Source organism: Petromyzon marinus, chromosome 29 (assembly GCF_048934315.1).
Source record: "Petromyzon marinus isolate PM22_M1 ecotype Great Lakes invasive population chromosome 29, UKy_Petmar_22M1.pri1.0, whole genome shotgun sequence".
NCBI classification, from domain to species: Eukaryota; Metazoa; Chordata; class Hyperoartia; order Petromyzontiformes; family Petromyzontidae; genus Petromyzon; species Petromyzon marinus.
In genome coordinates this window covers 2,705,760-2,723,011 of record NC_133695.1, presented here as the reverse complement: position 1 = coordinate 2,723,011, position 17,252 = coordinate 2,705,760, and the positions used below count along the sequence as shown (strand labels likewise).

General features: G+C 47.8%; 1 long non-coding RNA gene across 1 annotated transcript in view; it reads left to right on the top strand.

The window, feature by feature from the left end:
• The window catches only part of LOC116947349 (uncharacterized), a 78,964-nt gene extending 64,260 nt beyond the window's left edge, over positions 1-14,704 (top strand). The window contains exon 3 of the long non-coding RNA XR_012945610.1: positions 13,917-14,704. This is a non-coding gene — a long non-coding RNA (uncharacterized LOC116947349). The remainder of the gene's footprint in view (positions 1-13,916) is intronic.
• The last annotated feature ends 2,548 nt before the right edge of the window (positions 14,705-17,252 follow it).

The window sequence follows — 17,252 nt, the reverse complement described above, 5'->3', positions numbered from 1 at the left end:
AGTGCCCACATTTTACCCCACCACACGTTTACCTAGCTGTGGTGTTCCGATTTATACCGCGGGTAGTGACAGAGGTGAACACAAATGTCCACTGTTATCCTTCATTACTTAACCAATGAACAACTCTTAAATCGCTCATCTGTCTGCGTGCGTAGGGAGCAGTCATGCAGCTGTCAGCAGAGCTGTGCTGTGAGTGATTCCCAGCAATGGAGAATGCCTTTGGCAAGGGGAGTTCTCAGCCCGTCGAGGGCATCTTCTAGGTCAGCTCAGCCTTAAATGAGAACATTGCGAAGATGAGCCAGGCACACCGCCGGCCTCACCATCCCCTCGTGTGCCAGCCCCAATAGATGTTCGCTAAAAGCACTTGTCCCAGCAGTCTACGAGGCAATGTGTACTGTGTTACATGTTCACAGGAGTTGTTGATGATCATCTTCAGCCATTGCATCTTAACTGCTGGATGAAGGCATCTGCACGCTATTGCCATCCCGGCAATTCCCGCAGTGTCAATATTCATCCCACTGCCGCAACGCAAGCGGACCTCGTCACTCGATCTCTACAGGGATCACCCTCTCTGGGCACCTTCTCCCCTCTGGCTGCTATTCCATCGCCAGTCTCGCCCATTGGCCACCATCATCCTGATGGACTCCGAGCAATGTGGCCACTTTACTTTTGAAATGACACGTGGACTGGTTTGTAATGAAGGTTTTTTTTTGGGTTAGATCGTGTAAATATATAGATGTGTCGTTAAAACCCGCCACCATCCGACACAGCAAACTAGTAAGGCTTTGTCACGTAAACGGAACGTGCCAATTCGTCACTAGTACAGCACTAACCGGTGTGTTGGAGGGTTTCAACGACACATTTATATATTTACGCGATCTAACCCCCCCCCCCCAAAAAAACTCTGTTGTGGATGATATTGGTCGTGAAAGCCTACGTGTTAAACTGGAACTGGTTTGGTCTGATTTATTCTGGCACAAGGAAAACCCCACTGGGCAACGCATGCTCGTTCGCAATAGATTTGAAGAACAACTGCAAGTTAGTGACATCATCCGTAGCGTCGAAAAAAGTCGAGGTGGTGTGTGGGCAGCGAGTGGGGATGACGGCCAACGGAGCGGCAGGCAGCCGAGGAATGGAAAGGGCGTCTGAGAGGACGTGAAAAACGAGGAGATGCAGCAACGAAACCCCAAAACACCTGAAGGATCGATGACTTGGGAAGGCCTTCATCCAGCATTGGGGTTTTATTGTGTCTGATGATGACCACGGTGCAAAAGCAAGTTCATAAAAAATTATAATTTTATACTTGCAAACATCTATTCAAGAATGTGTTTGATCTTTTTTTTCCTTTGTTAAAGGGCCTAATCTAAGAGTTGACAAGTATAAATACTGCCTTCAATTATACATTAGTTAGGGGGTGTTGTTCCTTACCAAGGAGGCGTCTTGAAAGAGTCCAATTTTAAAATGTCCTACGATACACAAATCACACTGTCCCAAAACGACGACTGGTTGCGCGCTGCCATTCAATTAAACCGAGCATTAAAGGCACGTCCTCGCAAACAACATTCATTATTGAGGCCACGTCATTTCTGTGCACGGTCGCGCGATTGTTTCGAAACGGTTTGTTTAGCAGCCCCAAGTCAATCCACTGCTGGGTGAAACTCTCGCCACGACGTGTGGGTTGCTTGGCCCATACTTCACCACGCTCACCGGGGCAGGTTGGTGAAGCTGTGGGAAGGGTGGGGGGGGCGGGGGGGTGGTGGTCCAGCACCGGTTAAGATATCGCTCGCCCAGTGACGTTAGCCGTGGCTGGGTTCGTATTACCACTCCCACTAGCAAGGCTCAACCAACCCGGAATTCAAGAGTGGATGTCCCACGCAAAGATTGCTCCCCGCCGTGGGAATGTAGAATTTCCTCTTTACGGTCACGTCCACGGAACAAAGTCGCTTATGCGTGCAAGGGGAACATTTGACTCTTTAATTATTGAAAATTTTGACTTAAATCTTTTCCCTCCGCCTGGTGAAGACCACTTGTGTTGCGATCGAAACGTCGTGGGTTTTATGCTTGTATTTTAAATTTATTTTTAATTTGCTTTTTATTTTTATTTTATTTTCTATCTACGTGACTTCACCGAAAGAACCAAGAATCTTTAATGATGATGACGAAGGTAATAATTCATATAATTACTACGACAAGCTTTCACAAGTGGTCACAGTGTCACCGTGCAACCATCACAACAAGACGACGGCAATACACACAGGGGCCCATCCTCATGCCACTCCTAGTTCACAAGTTTAAATAATAACGACGGATTGACAACATCTGTCCAATACATCAGTGGTAGTTTTAATGATTGGAAGACTATTTCAATTGATGGATAGGTGTCTCTGGCGAGCAATCAGAACTGACCAATCACTCCGAGCAAAAAGTTTAAGCCGGCTCTACAGGTCAGGTCACTCTCACAAAACAAACGTGCACTTTGGAAGATGGTAATAATCATCATAAAAATGACGACGGTTTTTTTTGTTTATTTCTCAAAAATCTACTTTTGGCTCCCGAAAGACAACCACCTTTCAATAAGGCAACGGCCGCATAAAGATCGTTAAGTGTCATCAGTACGTCACTTACGAGCCCGCACACAATAAATACGAGTGAGAAGACTCCACATTGTAGAGAGATTTCTGATAATGCCATCGCTCTTTGAGAAATGTAGCTTTGCATAGCGCGCGTGCGAGCGAAACAGCAAGGGGTAATTAACGTTGTGTAACGTTCACCGAACACGACGATCTCTTTTTTTTTCTTTCTTTCCCTGACTGCGGCTTTCCGCCGGGCTGTTCTTGGGGGTTTTGCCGCACGTGTTCCCGTTGACACGTGTGTGTGCGAGCGGCGCTCAGCGTGCCACTGTGCGTGCAGCAGAATTTTAACAGGCATTGCCGAGGAGGTAGTATTACTTGGCCCGGCCAGCCCGAGAGAAAGGGGTGCCTGTAGCAGGTTAAGGGCCGAGGCGGCTCAAATATCGCGTGCAATCATTTGAGATCAAAGAAAGGGCCCCCGTAATTACTGGGTAAAGGCCAGTCCCAAACGTTCCCTCCGACAGTAACAAAACATGCCGTCACTCCTCTAATATTTGTTTAAAAAAAAAACGCCGCAATCCCCTTTCGTTGAAAAAAGCAACGACCAAAACAAAGCGACAGTATGTTGTTGCCGAAAGTGTTACCGAGCAATGTGTGAGCGTGTGAGACCAGCAAAGGAATTAATTTTTCGTGATTTAAAATTGGACCGATTTTTTCTGTTTACGTACTGTTGCTGAGAACACAACGAGCACAATAACTGCGTGCTAAAGTACACCGCGAGTTTCTGTAAGGGAATGGCGACCGTGTCGTAGATGTGAAGGAAGTTTGCCGAAATACAAACTGACTTTTCCCAAGTCTGGGTAAATTTAAGCTGTGAAAGATGCCCAATGGCAGTCAGGCCTGACGCAGCTTGCGTGTGAGGTTTGAGTTAGCTTTACTTTCTGCCCCAGCCTATGGGAAAGGATTTGTTCAACTCTAATAATATACGTGGGGTGGTGGGTGGGTGGTGTGGTGTGCTCGTAACACAATGGTTCACACATCACACTATAAACAGCATCTACTTCAGTTCAATTCCTGGGTATGGCTAACATCTGTGACGGGTAACATCTGAAAACCGTTCCTTGGGCCCCAAAAACCCACACTGAATTGACGAACAGTTGCAAGTCACTATTATTCTTTTAAAATAACTTATTTGATAAGGAGAGCGGTGGGCGTAGCGTGTTGCACAATGAGCTATGAAACTGGAGACCTGAGAAATTCCTGGCCAAGCTAACACCGCCATCACCAAAGCACTGACCAGCGTGGTGAAGTATGGTCAAAATCCATCGTGATTGATACGGCTTGGGGAACGCTCGTCATCTAGCAGTTGAATGATGGCAGATTTGTTTTCATATATATAATTTAATTGACTTGAGGTTAATTAGTTTAACAGATGCAGATTGCTTGTGGTGAGATGCTCTCGCTTGCTTGATAGCTTAGGTCAGTTGTGTGAACCACTTTTAAAAGAGTTGGGGGAAATTCTGCCGCTGTTGTTGCTCATCGCGAATATTTATTTGAAAAGTGGGAATCGAATTCATGAAATGTATTTATATTTTTTTAACTTTTTTAACAATTTTAACACGAAGTAATAGCCTTGCCAGCTATTTAAATGTGTTTTTTGTTCAACAAAGCAAACGTAGCATTAATCAAAGGCTGCATCAACTTTTAATAAAGCGACTAATTAGCTATAATGTAAAACAACTAAAATTGGGTTCAATAAACTTTGCTATTAAGATTTGTGCAAAACAGTCAACAAGAGCAACTCTAAAAATAAAAAAAAACGAATTGGGAACTTCAAGGTAATAATTGGAATGCACTATTTATTATGAAAGCAACTAAGACAGACCCGCAGCAGGGTGGCACAGTGAGGAGACCCTGGGTTCAATTCCCAACTCCGGCACCTTTCTGCGTGCAGTTTGTAAGTTCTCGGCTTTCACGACGAATATTATCCATAAGAGGTTTTTTTTGGATTACGTCGCGTAAATATAAATGTGTCGTTGAACCCGCCACTACCAGGCAGAGCCAACTAGTAAGGTTTGTCACGTAAACAAAACGTGCCAATTCGTTACGAGTACAGCACGCCGGTGTGTTGGAGAGTAAAACCAACCACATTTACAATTCGAGTACGACGTTTCGTTGGGTTTCCCCCGGGTTCTCTGGGTTCCCCCGATAGCTAAAAAAAACATACACATGTAACTGGTATTGGCCAAACATTCCAGTGCTAAAAGGTTACCAGCAAATTACTTAATTCGTATTACACCAGCAACGTTATCCACCCCCCTCCCCCCTCCGGCTGTGATAACTTGGCAGGACCCTGAAGTGTCTTGGTAAGCAAGCTTCTCTGGGCAAACAAGGATAATTAGGGGCACCGCGGTGGCTATGAGATGTTAACTACCTCGCCTGGTATGCAGGAGGTCGTGGGTTCGAACCCGACTCTGATGCCTTCATATTTGAATTTTTGCATGTTCTCTCTCCCTGTGGTGACGAGAATTTTCCTCCTGTTCCTCCGGTTTTTCCCTCCACACTTAGAAACAACATCACGTGTTTCGAGTATTTGGCTGCTATAAATTTCCACGCGATAAGCCACTTCGTTGAGCTATCATTTGAACTATTTGTGGCCAGGTCGCTTCTGAAAAAGAGCTACATAGCTCAGTGAGACCTTACCTGGTAAAATACATTTTGTAAGTTTTTTTTAATATAATAATAACAGCACAGTAGTAGAGTCCATAGCTTGCAACCAAAATGTTGCGAGTTCAAATCCCGGTCAGGGGTTGATTGAACTCATCGCTTCAGGGCCGATAAAATGAGTACCGCTTTGCTAGGAGATAAAACAGTAATGGCCTCATGGTCATTCTTGCGCCTGCTATACAAATGTGGAATTTCCATCTCTGCCACAGGTCTGCAAAGTGTGTACGAGGGCTGTTCCATGTTCAATTGAATGGGAAAACACTTTTTTTTTTACTGCCGTCACCTATTTGAGTAAAATATCAAATTGAGTAGTGGGGCAGTGATTAGCACACTGCGCCATGAACCCCTCCAGCCGAGTTCGAGTCCCGACCACGACCAACGTCAGCGGCGAGTTGCATCTGATCCATTACTGACACCCCACCCCCACCACCCCCATCCCACTTTCACCAACCGCAGTGACCAGCATGGTGAAGTATGGTCAAACAACCCCCCCCCACTAAAAACATAGCGACTCTATCCATAAGTGGATTAACAAAGGACTCTGCATATATATTGGGCATGTGAGGTAGCACGACTCGAAACATACCAAGTGGGTTTCTGACGAGTTTGAGCTCTCTCCAGTCATATGCATGATAATTCTCCATGTTCTGCAGTATGGTCCTATTTATTTGTACATATATATCATTGTTTTACTGTTACACCAATTGCCTAACTATGACGAAGAGTGCCATATCCTCCGTAAAAAAGTATCGAAACTTCATTTGACGAACACAGAATTACACGCTTCCTTATTTTTCGGCAAAAGATGTTCCGCAAATATACCGTTCGATCGGTTTATGTTCTGGATTGGTTTTTCCGAATGCCTCGCCAAGAAACGCTCTAACCTTTTGCGAGCGCAATTGGCTCATCTTGTTTAAGTGCAGCAATTACCGGAATGGACGTCGCGGGAGCGGTGCGCGGGGCCCGGTAATCGGCGAGTTGGCTCACAGCGCCGGTGACCACGGACCATCGCCACCGCCCCCCGGACGCGAGATGCACTGCCCCCCCTCTCCTCCTCCTGGCCCCCACCCCCTGCTGCCAACGCCCCCCCCCCCTTCCCTCACCCCCATTAAAAAAAATCAATGAAATTCTAACCATTCAATCATGTACAGCCTTCTTTGTCAATCCGCTGCTGGATGAGGGGCTCCTGCTGGTCTCTGTATGCCGGGCAGGGTCGCGGGGGGTTAATTTGAGTACAAGTCTCCATGCCGGCCGGTGGTAGGAGAGTGGGTTTGGTGAAGGCAGGGAGCATAGATGTCGATGCATGGTAGAGTACAATGCGTTTTTGCTCCACTGCCCTCTGGTGACAGCACAGCCCCTGTATTGGTGTCGGTTTTCGATGTGGGTTCTCACGGCTCGATGAATGAGAAATGCTCTCTTAACCCTTTCCCGTTCCCGAGACGTCTGCAAGTTGCAGGGTGCGGGCGTCGCCGTTCACCACGCTGAATCTCGGAACGCGCAAGGGGCTCAGCGTTCATTTTAATCAGAGAGGCGTAGTGCCGTATTTTTGAGAGACCTTGTTACTCACCGCAGAGAACTATAGCGAGACGACCGCACTCTACGATAGCTGGTGCCAAACGGTGCCACACGCCCTCCCGCCATGGCCTTGTGGGAGCCTCAGTACCGGTGAAGTTATTTTGTTTTAGTTTTTTCTTCCGCTTCCATTCCGGAATCAGAAGAAAATCTGAGGACGTACACATACGTCATCGAAACAGAACCGGACGCTTTTTTTTCCGATGACACACGTCATTGGAACGGGAAAGGGTTAAACGCTGTTCTTCCGGGAGAGCAGTGGCGAGCGCCGCTCCTCTCTGCGTCGCGAGGATTTTCCTCCCCACGTTGGAGGCATCTTCAGGCGATGATGATCCAGCTGAGGCTTCGCTTGTGCGACAGCGGTCGCCCATCCAGGCGCCATTCAGGCTCAGCCCTGCTTGGCGCCTGAGGCTTGAGTAGATGGGGCGCATCGATGGGGTGATTTGATCACGGGGAACCATTTGGTCGGCGCTCGTAAAATAAGTGTGGCAGTTTGCGCGCATGTTGCTGCTGGTTCCTCTTCGGTGTTGTTGTCGTCGTCAAATCGTAAACGTGTATTATTATTATCGACTTCTCAAAAGGTATGCTCCGTAAGATTTCAGCCTTAATTTTTATTCCTATCGAATTACTTTACGTTCATTGTACATCATGCTGACGATGAACAAATATGAGTGACTGCAATCTCAAATTGAGATCACTTAGACAACTATGATGAGAATGGCCATTGCTCAATCCATCACTGCATGAAAGCCTTCCCATGCCTATCTGTCGTGGGGTTGTTGCTTGACCGTACTTCACCGCGCCGGTTCGTGCGGGTTGGTGAATGTTGCAGCGGGGTAGGTGGGCAGGATCGGTTCAGCTTTTTCGCTCCCTATCGACGATGTTTTGCCGCGGTCGGCAATTGAACTCAAGTCGCGGGGTTTATAGCAGAGTGTGCGTCAACCACGATGCTACAGCTCCACCCCAAATACCGTGTAACTGTATACGACCGGATTATTGTTTTACAACAACAACAACACGAAAAAAGCTCAATGATTTTCTGCGAGGGTTTTACCTGAAAATTTCAGCCGATTGTTTGTTTTTAGCATTTCACGCGTGGAGGGAGGAAACGGCAATGCCCAGAAAAAACCTCTCAACTTCAGAGAAGAAAAGCCCCAAAAACCTCCGCGCTGTTAGGCGGCCTACGAGCTGCACTGTCTGCTAAGTGTACACCGTTGCTCTGCATGTGAGTGTCTCCTACGCATATTGGAGAGCGGTAGTGTGTGTAGCGGTGAGCGCATTGCGCTACGAACCCGCCGACCCGAGTTCGATTCCCGCTCACAGCCAATAACAGCGGCGAATATGTGAGCTCGTCTTGGGCCTCCCTTAAGTCAAGTGAGCCTCAAATAAATGCTTGGTGCAGTGTATAAACATCGGCACTTGATTGACAAAGCTGGCCAGGTCTAGTGCTGGCCAACCACCCCCTTGTGTGCCGTGTCGGCCTTCATAGGTGCTCCTCTAACAGCTCTTGCCCCAACAGCCTGTTAGAGGCTATGCGGGGGATCATTACCTTGTTTTTGGGTGTCTCCTACACATAATGGCTCCATTCCTTTGCAATACACCTTCAGCAAAAGCTCTGGGATTACAGGTGGGGCCGCCACGCAATAAATAATAACCCGAGTTAAATCGTTGCAATCAATCACAGCCTAAAGGAGGGAACGTGCCCTGGAGGAAGACCAACGCGGAGATGGAGCGGTGAAGTCAGCTCATGCGCGGGAGCGAGATGAATGGTCGCATCGTGGCACCGTGAGAGATGACAATGGCATCAGGGGGGGGGGGGGCGGGGGGGGGGCCTTCATCCAGCGATGGCTCGTGATGAAGATGGATTGTAATCTGTTATTTATTACGTAACACGTCGTGTGTTTTTATCTCCCAAAGTGGTCGCAATAATTAAGGTAGATGTAGCGATGATGAACAGCTTCACGAGCAAAATTCACTCGCAATGCCCCCCCTACCCCCAACCGATCTCATCAGACCTGGGGAGCCAAGCAGAGTCTGGCCTGGCGAGGATGAAGATGGGTGACAGCGCCATGCAACGTAAAGTTGTTGTTGTTATAGCAGAGGGCAGTGCAGAAAAATACATTGTTGGTCTGTACCTCTACACTTTGACATGTATGCTCCCTGCCTTGACCAACTTGGCGAAGTATGGTTTAAATAACGACCCATGGCCCACACAGCGTGAGGGGGCCCTCATCCAGCAGTGGACTGCCAAACGGACAGTGCAATAAGGAACAATTTCTAAACCAAAAATGGTTTTGAGATGTCAGATTATCGGATAAAAAAAGATATGTGTTTGGCATTTTCATATTTACATTCTGTAATAACGTAACGCATCCTCCTCCGAAGAAATGTGACCTTACCCAATGCCATTTGGAAGCATGGCAATGATGTCATGTAAGTGACACCATAATATCCTATGACATCATAAGTTTATATCAAGCCGAGAAAAAAATATATATTTAGATCAGTGTATATCTAGACCCAATTACCAAATTGTTCAGATTAATCTGAAAATTGGGAACAGATCCCTCACGTGAAGCAGTCTCCATACCTTTCCTACAGGAGCCTTCCTCCTCTCTTCCTTCATGCTCGCGATACCAAGTGGAGTGACAGCACTGGAATTTGGGGGAAGAGTTTTGCGGTTTGAATGAATGACCCATGCCTTTGAGCCACAGTGTCATTGAATTCTCTGCATGTGGGATTATTCTAAAAGCCACGAGCATGAAATTAGCTACTACGCTTTGTCCCCGAGCCACCAGACTTGAGAATTCCAGATGTGGGCAGTGCCAGGCTTATAGGCGGCGGGGGGGGGCAGGGTGGTTTGTTTTACGATAAGATTTTGCTGTCACCCAGCCACTCACTCATTCCCCGGGTCACTCAGTCTCCCAAGTGACCAAACACTCAGCGAGGCTCAGCTGTTGTGGACTCTCGCGAGTGCGACAGTTTTGCCCTCCCCTCGATTTGATCGTTGCGATTCAATTCCCCTTAATTGTATTTATTTATTTTGCAACGTCGGTGGTTGGCTACGTCCGGTGGGAAAGAAGCTGAACGTACGTACGTTACCATAAATGCCAGTTGGAGCGGTCACAAAAACACACTGACTTTCAACATACCGGACACAGTCTGTCCACTGCTGGACGAAGGCCTCCCAAAGCCATCGTCATTTTTTCACTTTCCTGTAGATGAGCCGATTTTTGTACCGTTCAGTTTTTGTGACAATTTGTTGTTGCTGCCAACGAAAACCGTTCATAATTGATTCTAACACATGCGGTTTGATACACTGTCAAACATATATAGAGCGAGCTTAAGAATCGATATTCATCGATGCATTGCTCTGCACCTGCTGGACACCGCAGTAGCTAACCTAGGCTTAGTAGAACTCGCTGAATGGAGACTGCAGGAACGGAACGTGAAGCATTCGTATTTTCCTCGCACGCTTTTGAAAATTTAAATAAAAAAACGGCAATAAATTTGGTATGCGAGTCAAGTAGCAGAGAAATGAATCACGGTCTTTTTTGCGTCAGCCACAGTTTAAGTTCACATTGCCTCCGGTCATATCCACACAATGTATTGTATATGGATGTTCACCAATTACGGCCGGGCATTTTATGTTTGTCAGGACACTGCCGTGCTCGCAATTGTAATTGGTGACATTTTACAAAAAGCCTCATCAAGAATCCGTTCCATAAGAGACCAATTTCACGCGAGTTTTCCCCTTCGAAAACCGACGACCACCCGGCCGACCGACCGGCCAACTCTAATGCCCCATTTTTATTTTATTTTTTGGCGAAGGCGCAATCGTGCGTAAAACATTCGCGGGGGGGGAACGTATGCGAGCACGCCGTTGTCATAACATCGCCCCCGGAATTCAGAACGAGATTGTGGGCCGTAATGTGGCATTAAAAAGGCAGCAATGCACGCAGAATAATGCACGCCAATTTCTCTGCGAGCGTCGACCTCTAATTGCGCACATTCTTTCATTCAATTTTGTTTAGTAAATTCTCCAGTTTCGGCCAACGCAACCCTCCACCCCCCCCCCTTCCCCCCACCACCTCCTGCATAGCCTCGTAGACCCCCATAGGCTTGGACGTCCCTCTTTGTGGCAGGGCCCGCTTGGTTCACCTGAAATCATTCTGGCGTGGCAATTACGACTTCTTTGCCCCGAGTTGTGAAATTCAATTCCCTTAGCTGCCACCGGCAGCTCTCCAGAGAGCATTTAATACCCGAAAAATTCTGCACACGCCAAAGGCCAAAAAATCCTTGGCACAATCATCATCTCCATCTTTCTTCTTAACCCCGTCTTTGGTAACATTTTTCTGCAACAATTGTTGCGAAATTGATGGTTAATTCCGTGCTGTCTCTTTCCTGACGTGCACCCCAGAGCGGGTTTCATACCGCCGATATAAAATTATGTTACGCGATTTTTGCGGGATGCGAAATAGGCCGGCGATGCTCACGATGCTCTACGATACACGCGAGCCTGCTGATGCGGTGCTTTCTTATGTACACCTCATGCTGTGTATGTACAAATGCACGTGCTCGTGCGTATAAAAAAAAAGACTGCGTCTTCACGAACCCGGCGTGGACGTGAAGTGGTTAAGGATCGGAACTCTGACCCCACGAGCATCCCGTGTGCCCCCACTCTGAACCAGGAGATTACAAAGGCAGATGGGGATACAATGCTCGAGTTCATTCATCAGTTTGTCGAGTGCCAAGCCCCTACCTTATTTTATAATGGATCGGAGCGCATAGTACCGAGTGTTGGGGTGTGTTGCCAATGGTGAACATGTGCGGCATGTTATTCTCCCCTAAAAGCGTGTGATTTTACAACGAGAACGTGCACAAAACGGCAATAGATTTGGGGGAAAAAATGACACACACCCCAATACCCCACGTAAACATGTACACGAACAATCGCGTTTAAATTTGTTTTCACTTTGTAGGTTTATCGTGTAACGTGGGGGGAGGGGGGGGGGGCAGTGGCGGTGGCGCTGAACTGTCGACGTCGAGTTGCATACCCGGACCGCGGTGAACGTCAGTGGCGAGCGGCGTCTGTACAATTCTGGGGTGCTCCCTTCACCGACCCGCACTCACCGTCGTTGGTGAGGTGTGTGTGTGTGTGGTTTAGTGTGGCTGATTCCCCCATGCCCGAACTAAAATGAGGTGGCCTTGAGATCCAGCAGTGAATTGAGAAAGGGCTGTTGTTATTATTCACCATTAGCAGCCGTGATCTAGCGACTGCTGGGTGAAGGCCTCCCCATATCGGTATATATATAGTTTTCGTTTTTTTTATATATGTAATCGCTCCGAGTAAAATGTTTAGTGCTTCTTGACAGTTGGAGCGAGGTCTCTTAGCCCCTATTGAGGCACATAATGTCTTCAGCAAAAAAGAGCATAAATACCCACTCTTTACCCTCCCATATAATAACACACACACACATCGACCAATCACCCCACCGCTTGGGCACCCATTACTTTCCCTTCAACTAGAGGGGGCATTCTTTTTTTTTGACACGGGGACGCAGGGGGGGGGGGTGGGGGGATATAGGTGAACGGGAACACCTGAGCAAGGGTTAACAAACCATCTCAGCCCGGAACGCGACACCGCTGGATTGTATAAAGTCCAATCCGCCAGCATCGACACCACAGCACAGATGTAACCCTCAGGAAATTCTCGGAACGTTTCTTTTGCGCGGTTCCATCTTAAAAAACAAAAAAAAAGAAGCCTCTGCCCTCAAGACTTCACTTAGCAAATCGCTTCCCTTTGGCTTGTGCACAGAAACAAATCTGCATCGAAGCGCTTGTAGATAAAAGCCCGGCTTAAAATAACAACGTAATTACAAATTTACACAAGCCACAGAAATAAAGACTGCCGGTCACGGAGCAAGGGTTGGGGGTGGAGGGGTCGCATGGCGCTAGCATGTTGGTCAGCGGGGATATTGACACGCCGGTGAGCACGGCAGTGGTGACTCGGCGGGTTGGGAGGGGTGAGCGCAATTAGGGTAATTAGCATGTCTGCGATGGTTTGATGGCTGAAAGCAGGAAATCAGGTTAATCTCTTGCAGCTTTTGTAAAAAAAAAGAGAAAATCGGCGTCGCCGGATCAGGTGACAAAATGTTTTCAGATTGTTTGCTTTCCGAGCGGTTGCTACGCGAGTTGAACGCGGGGTGGCACGAGGACTCACGTGCTCCGGGCATCGCTCCCACGCGCGGCCGTTACTGTCACCCCCCGTGGACTCAGCACTCCCCACGACTTATCTGCTAATGTTTGGAAATTACACGGAGCCATATTCCGCGCATAAAGAGCTAAATTGCCGAGCCCTGTGTGTGTGCGCGCGTTCGCGCACGCGAGAACGCGAGAACGCGTTTTTTTTTCTTTTACAAAGCCGCCTGCCGCCTCGTCAGTTGTTCGCGGTTGCGCTGCGCGGCTCTCCGATGCGTTTTCGGGTTGCGCCGCCCGCGCGTCGTTCTGCAAATGAATGACGACCGAAGTTTTCGCTCCACGTGCCGGGAAACGAATTCGGCGGCCGAAGAAGCCGCCCCGCGGAGCGAAAGGCCAGCCCGATGCGGCTCCTCACGGACGGTGTCGGCGGGTTGTCCGACAGTTCGTTCCACGTGCCTGGGACAGTGGAGCAAAACGTCGGACATCGCGGCCAACAACTCACGGCGGCACGAGCCGAGAACGCATCGGACAGCCTAGGAGGGGCTGCCGTTTGTGAAATAAATGTGCGTGTGACAACACAATGTGAGCTATTTTGAACGATGGATTTCATTTCTCCCAGGTACTCTGGGTTTTATTAATGAAATGTAAAATGAGGGGGGGGGAGGAGGGCAGGGGAACGTTGTCATGACAAAGAACATTGTGAGCTTTTGAAAGCCTTGGATTGCGAACTTGAGTCTTGAGTCCGACAATTTAGTGCGCTGCTTGTGTGCGTGCAGCGCTTGCGTGTTGAGCGGTGGTGTAGCGCTTAGCAAGCTGCGCTCTTTATCTTTGCCTGTGTCTTTGCAGCACTTGACCCCAACTGTCTGCGTGAAGCATGGCTGCTCGCCGATCACGCACACACGAAGGCACGAAGACACGCACGCACGAAGACACGCACGCGCGCGGCCCTGCTTTGTGACCTCATTTTCCGCCATTAATACACATCCCAGCCTCTCTGCTGGTGACTTAATCTGGAATGTCCCGTTCGCTCAACTGCAGCGTCCCACGCTCGCCGCGCAAGGCAAAGGGCAGCGGGGCTTGGCGTGGCGTGGCGTGGCAGATGTACGGTCGGTCGGGGCCCAGGTCCCACAGAATCCGGAGCGAGGCTGACATCTACTGACGGCAGAATTCCGGCGGCTCTCTCTCCTCTCTCTCTCTCTCGCTGGGCGGTTTGAAATAAGTAAAGAAACCGACGCGTGGACCGGACACAAAGGGTCCGCGAACTCGATGGTTCCCACGTAAAAGTGACGCGTTAAAATCGTCCCGTAAAACATAGATTAGTATTAATCTCTTGCGATTATATGAAAAATTTAAGTTTAATTGTTAAAGGGCTCGTGCTCTGTAAGGAGTTTTGAAATAAACTAATATATCACTTTGTTTGTTTGTTCTCCGATTTATGTTTTGGTATTCTCGTCCTGTGGATTCACTCCTCAGTCTGGCGTCTATTTATATATCCTATACAGAATTATATAATATGTGCCCTAGGATTTGAGTATAACTAAGTGTGTTTGTGTTATTGCACGTGCATGCATTCAAGCACATGCACCTTTGGTTTTGGTGTCGCAAAATTTGCAAAATACACGTCAACTTCCAAATCAGTTGTGTGAATACCAAGTCATTCCATATCACTGAAGTGCAGATAGACGCAAATATATGAATGCACAACCGCGTGTGTTCTGAGTGTGTGTGTGTGGCTGCATAGACATATAGAAAAATATAAATTACTCGCAAGCAATTCACATTTGACAGAAGAGCTCTTTCTGCTTGTGATATATGGGACCAATTATGGTTTTACCAGCCCCCTATGTACACAGATTAATTGCTAATTGCCAACAGCTGTTATATTGACAGTTCATATAACCGCGGGTAGGCTAATAAAGCTGAGCAGATCACGTTGTTATGCCTGCCACACTGAACAATTAGACAATGCATTGTATTTGTAACCCATTCCTAGCCTTTGCTTAATCAACTTCATTAAACCTGATGACGATTTAAATGAGCCACAGCAATGAGCTCCCCCATGAAATTCATACCCAGCGATCTGTTTCTCATAATACTAATGCACAACCCTTGTCAATCCCTTGCTCCTATGCCCATTCAACAAATTGAACTGCCACCATCCTATTTCATTTATTGGTGGTGATATCCAATTTAGTTTAATATCGGCGTTCGGCAACAATGCAATTGTCTGCAACTGCTTTAAAAGCGGTTTGTGGAACTGAACTACGTAAAGAAAAGGTCATTGAGTGAGCGAGAGCATCTCACCTCAACACGTGCACATCTGTTGCCGTGATCCGCCTCGTCCAAAGTTAGTCACAATCTACTGCTGGATGACAGCATCGTCCTTTCGGTCAACATGCTGATTGGCGTAGGGTGGTGAAGTGGGGAGCCCAGGACCGGTTCAGACAAAACTTCGCCAGGAATGTCAGCCTGTCGCCGGGAATTAAACTCAAGTCGCCGGGTTCATAGTGCAGGGCGCTAAACACTGCATCATCGCTCCGTATTAATGCAACGCGATACATAAGTGCCGTGTATTTATTGACAATTCAAAAATTTCCTTTAAAAAAATCTGGAAATGTATTGCTGTGGATCTCTGAATAATAACAAGTCGTAGTTTATATTGTCCTACTGGAATGTAGACAAGTCTGGGATATATATTTTTTAATTTCTGATCGCCAAGTGGCGCGCGTGTGTTTGTGTTGTTGTTGTTGTAATGACTCTTGCAGTCGTCACGCAATCCTAAAGCCATTGCGAGGTGAACTTTTCACCCTCAACCCCGAAGGAACAAATCAGAGGGAGGAAAGAGAAAAAAAATACACACATTCATCTTACAGAATCGACCACTGGTGTTTAGCACACGGACAACTTTCACAAAACTTCAACAAAACCCATCGCCGCGATCGGAGACTGCGATAGTCTCCGCCTCTCGTAACAACAAAGCCTACGCAATCTTCGAAAACATTTCCGCGGAATCCCGCAGAAATTCCAATAAGATCTTTTAAGGGTTCCCCCGAGGCACTGCTGGGATTTGTTTCAATGTCCTGCGGAATCCCCCGTAGGATTTGCTTAAATAGGATGTCCTCGCGGACACCTTTAGAGGTTATGAGTGCATTCCCGGCGAATGCTGTAAAACAGTTGATGCCACACGGGAGCGTGTCGGGCGCACGATGCGGGGATTAGGCGTTTAATGCTTTCTCCACATCCAGCTCACGGGCAGTGCATAGATAGGTTTACGGTGGTCATTTGCACGCCTCCGATGCAGGGACGGCTGTAATGGATTGCCGTGGATTTAGGATGATGGCGGTGCATGCCCTCGGCTGTGGTCATCCGGCGCAAAACCGATAAATGTGTGCGGCACACACCTCACACGCCTCACACACGCGTCCACACACGCACGCACGCGTCCACACACGCACATGTATGCACGCGCGCACATGCCGAGATTTTACATATAAAGGCTATCTGATCCCATTCGGCTTGTATGAAGATGCATTACTCGCAAATTGCACAGTGTCAGGGTGTGCCGTGTGAACATTTTTTTGAAAGACCTTTTGCAAGGAACGGCTTCTTTGCTTTTTTTTTCTCTCACGATGTGCTGCTGCTTTATTGTAAATGTTTTAAGGGCGAATAAACCGATTGCCTTCATGTCTTGTGTTTGGAGCCATTTATAGCTTCAGTATCAATGTAACAGTCGTCCGTTTCAACGTAAAACACATTTGGCTCCAATGTGAAGTCAAATGCTGGAACAATGATATACAAGATCTCTGTCGATCCACTGCCGGACGAAGGACTTGCCGCGTGCCACGTGGGTCACGGGAGTCGCTTGCCCACGTGTCACCACGGCTGGGTGAGGAAGAGGCAAGGCCCAGGACCGGTTCAGATATCGCTCGCCACTGGTGCTACCCCAGGGCTGCTCAGATCAGCGCACTTCGTAGCGTGCGGCACGCTTGCGGCTGCGCCACCACGCCGCCAAAGTCGCGTCGTGTTATTTGAGAAACAAAACAAATGTGGCCACGTTCTGTCTTCAAACAAGAATGTATTCATACCACGAAAACGCAGTACGTACATACAGTTCAGAAAATTATTTTTCTTTTAGCAACATAACATGACAGTGGATATACCGTAAGAGCAAATACATTCATG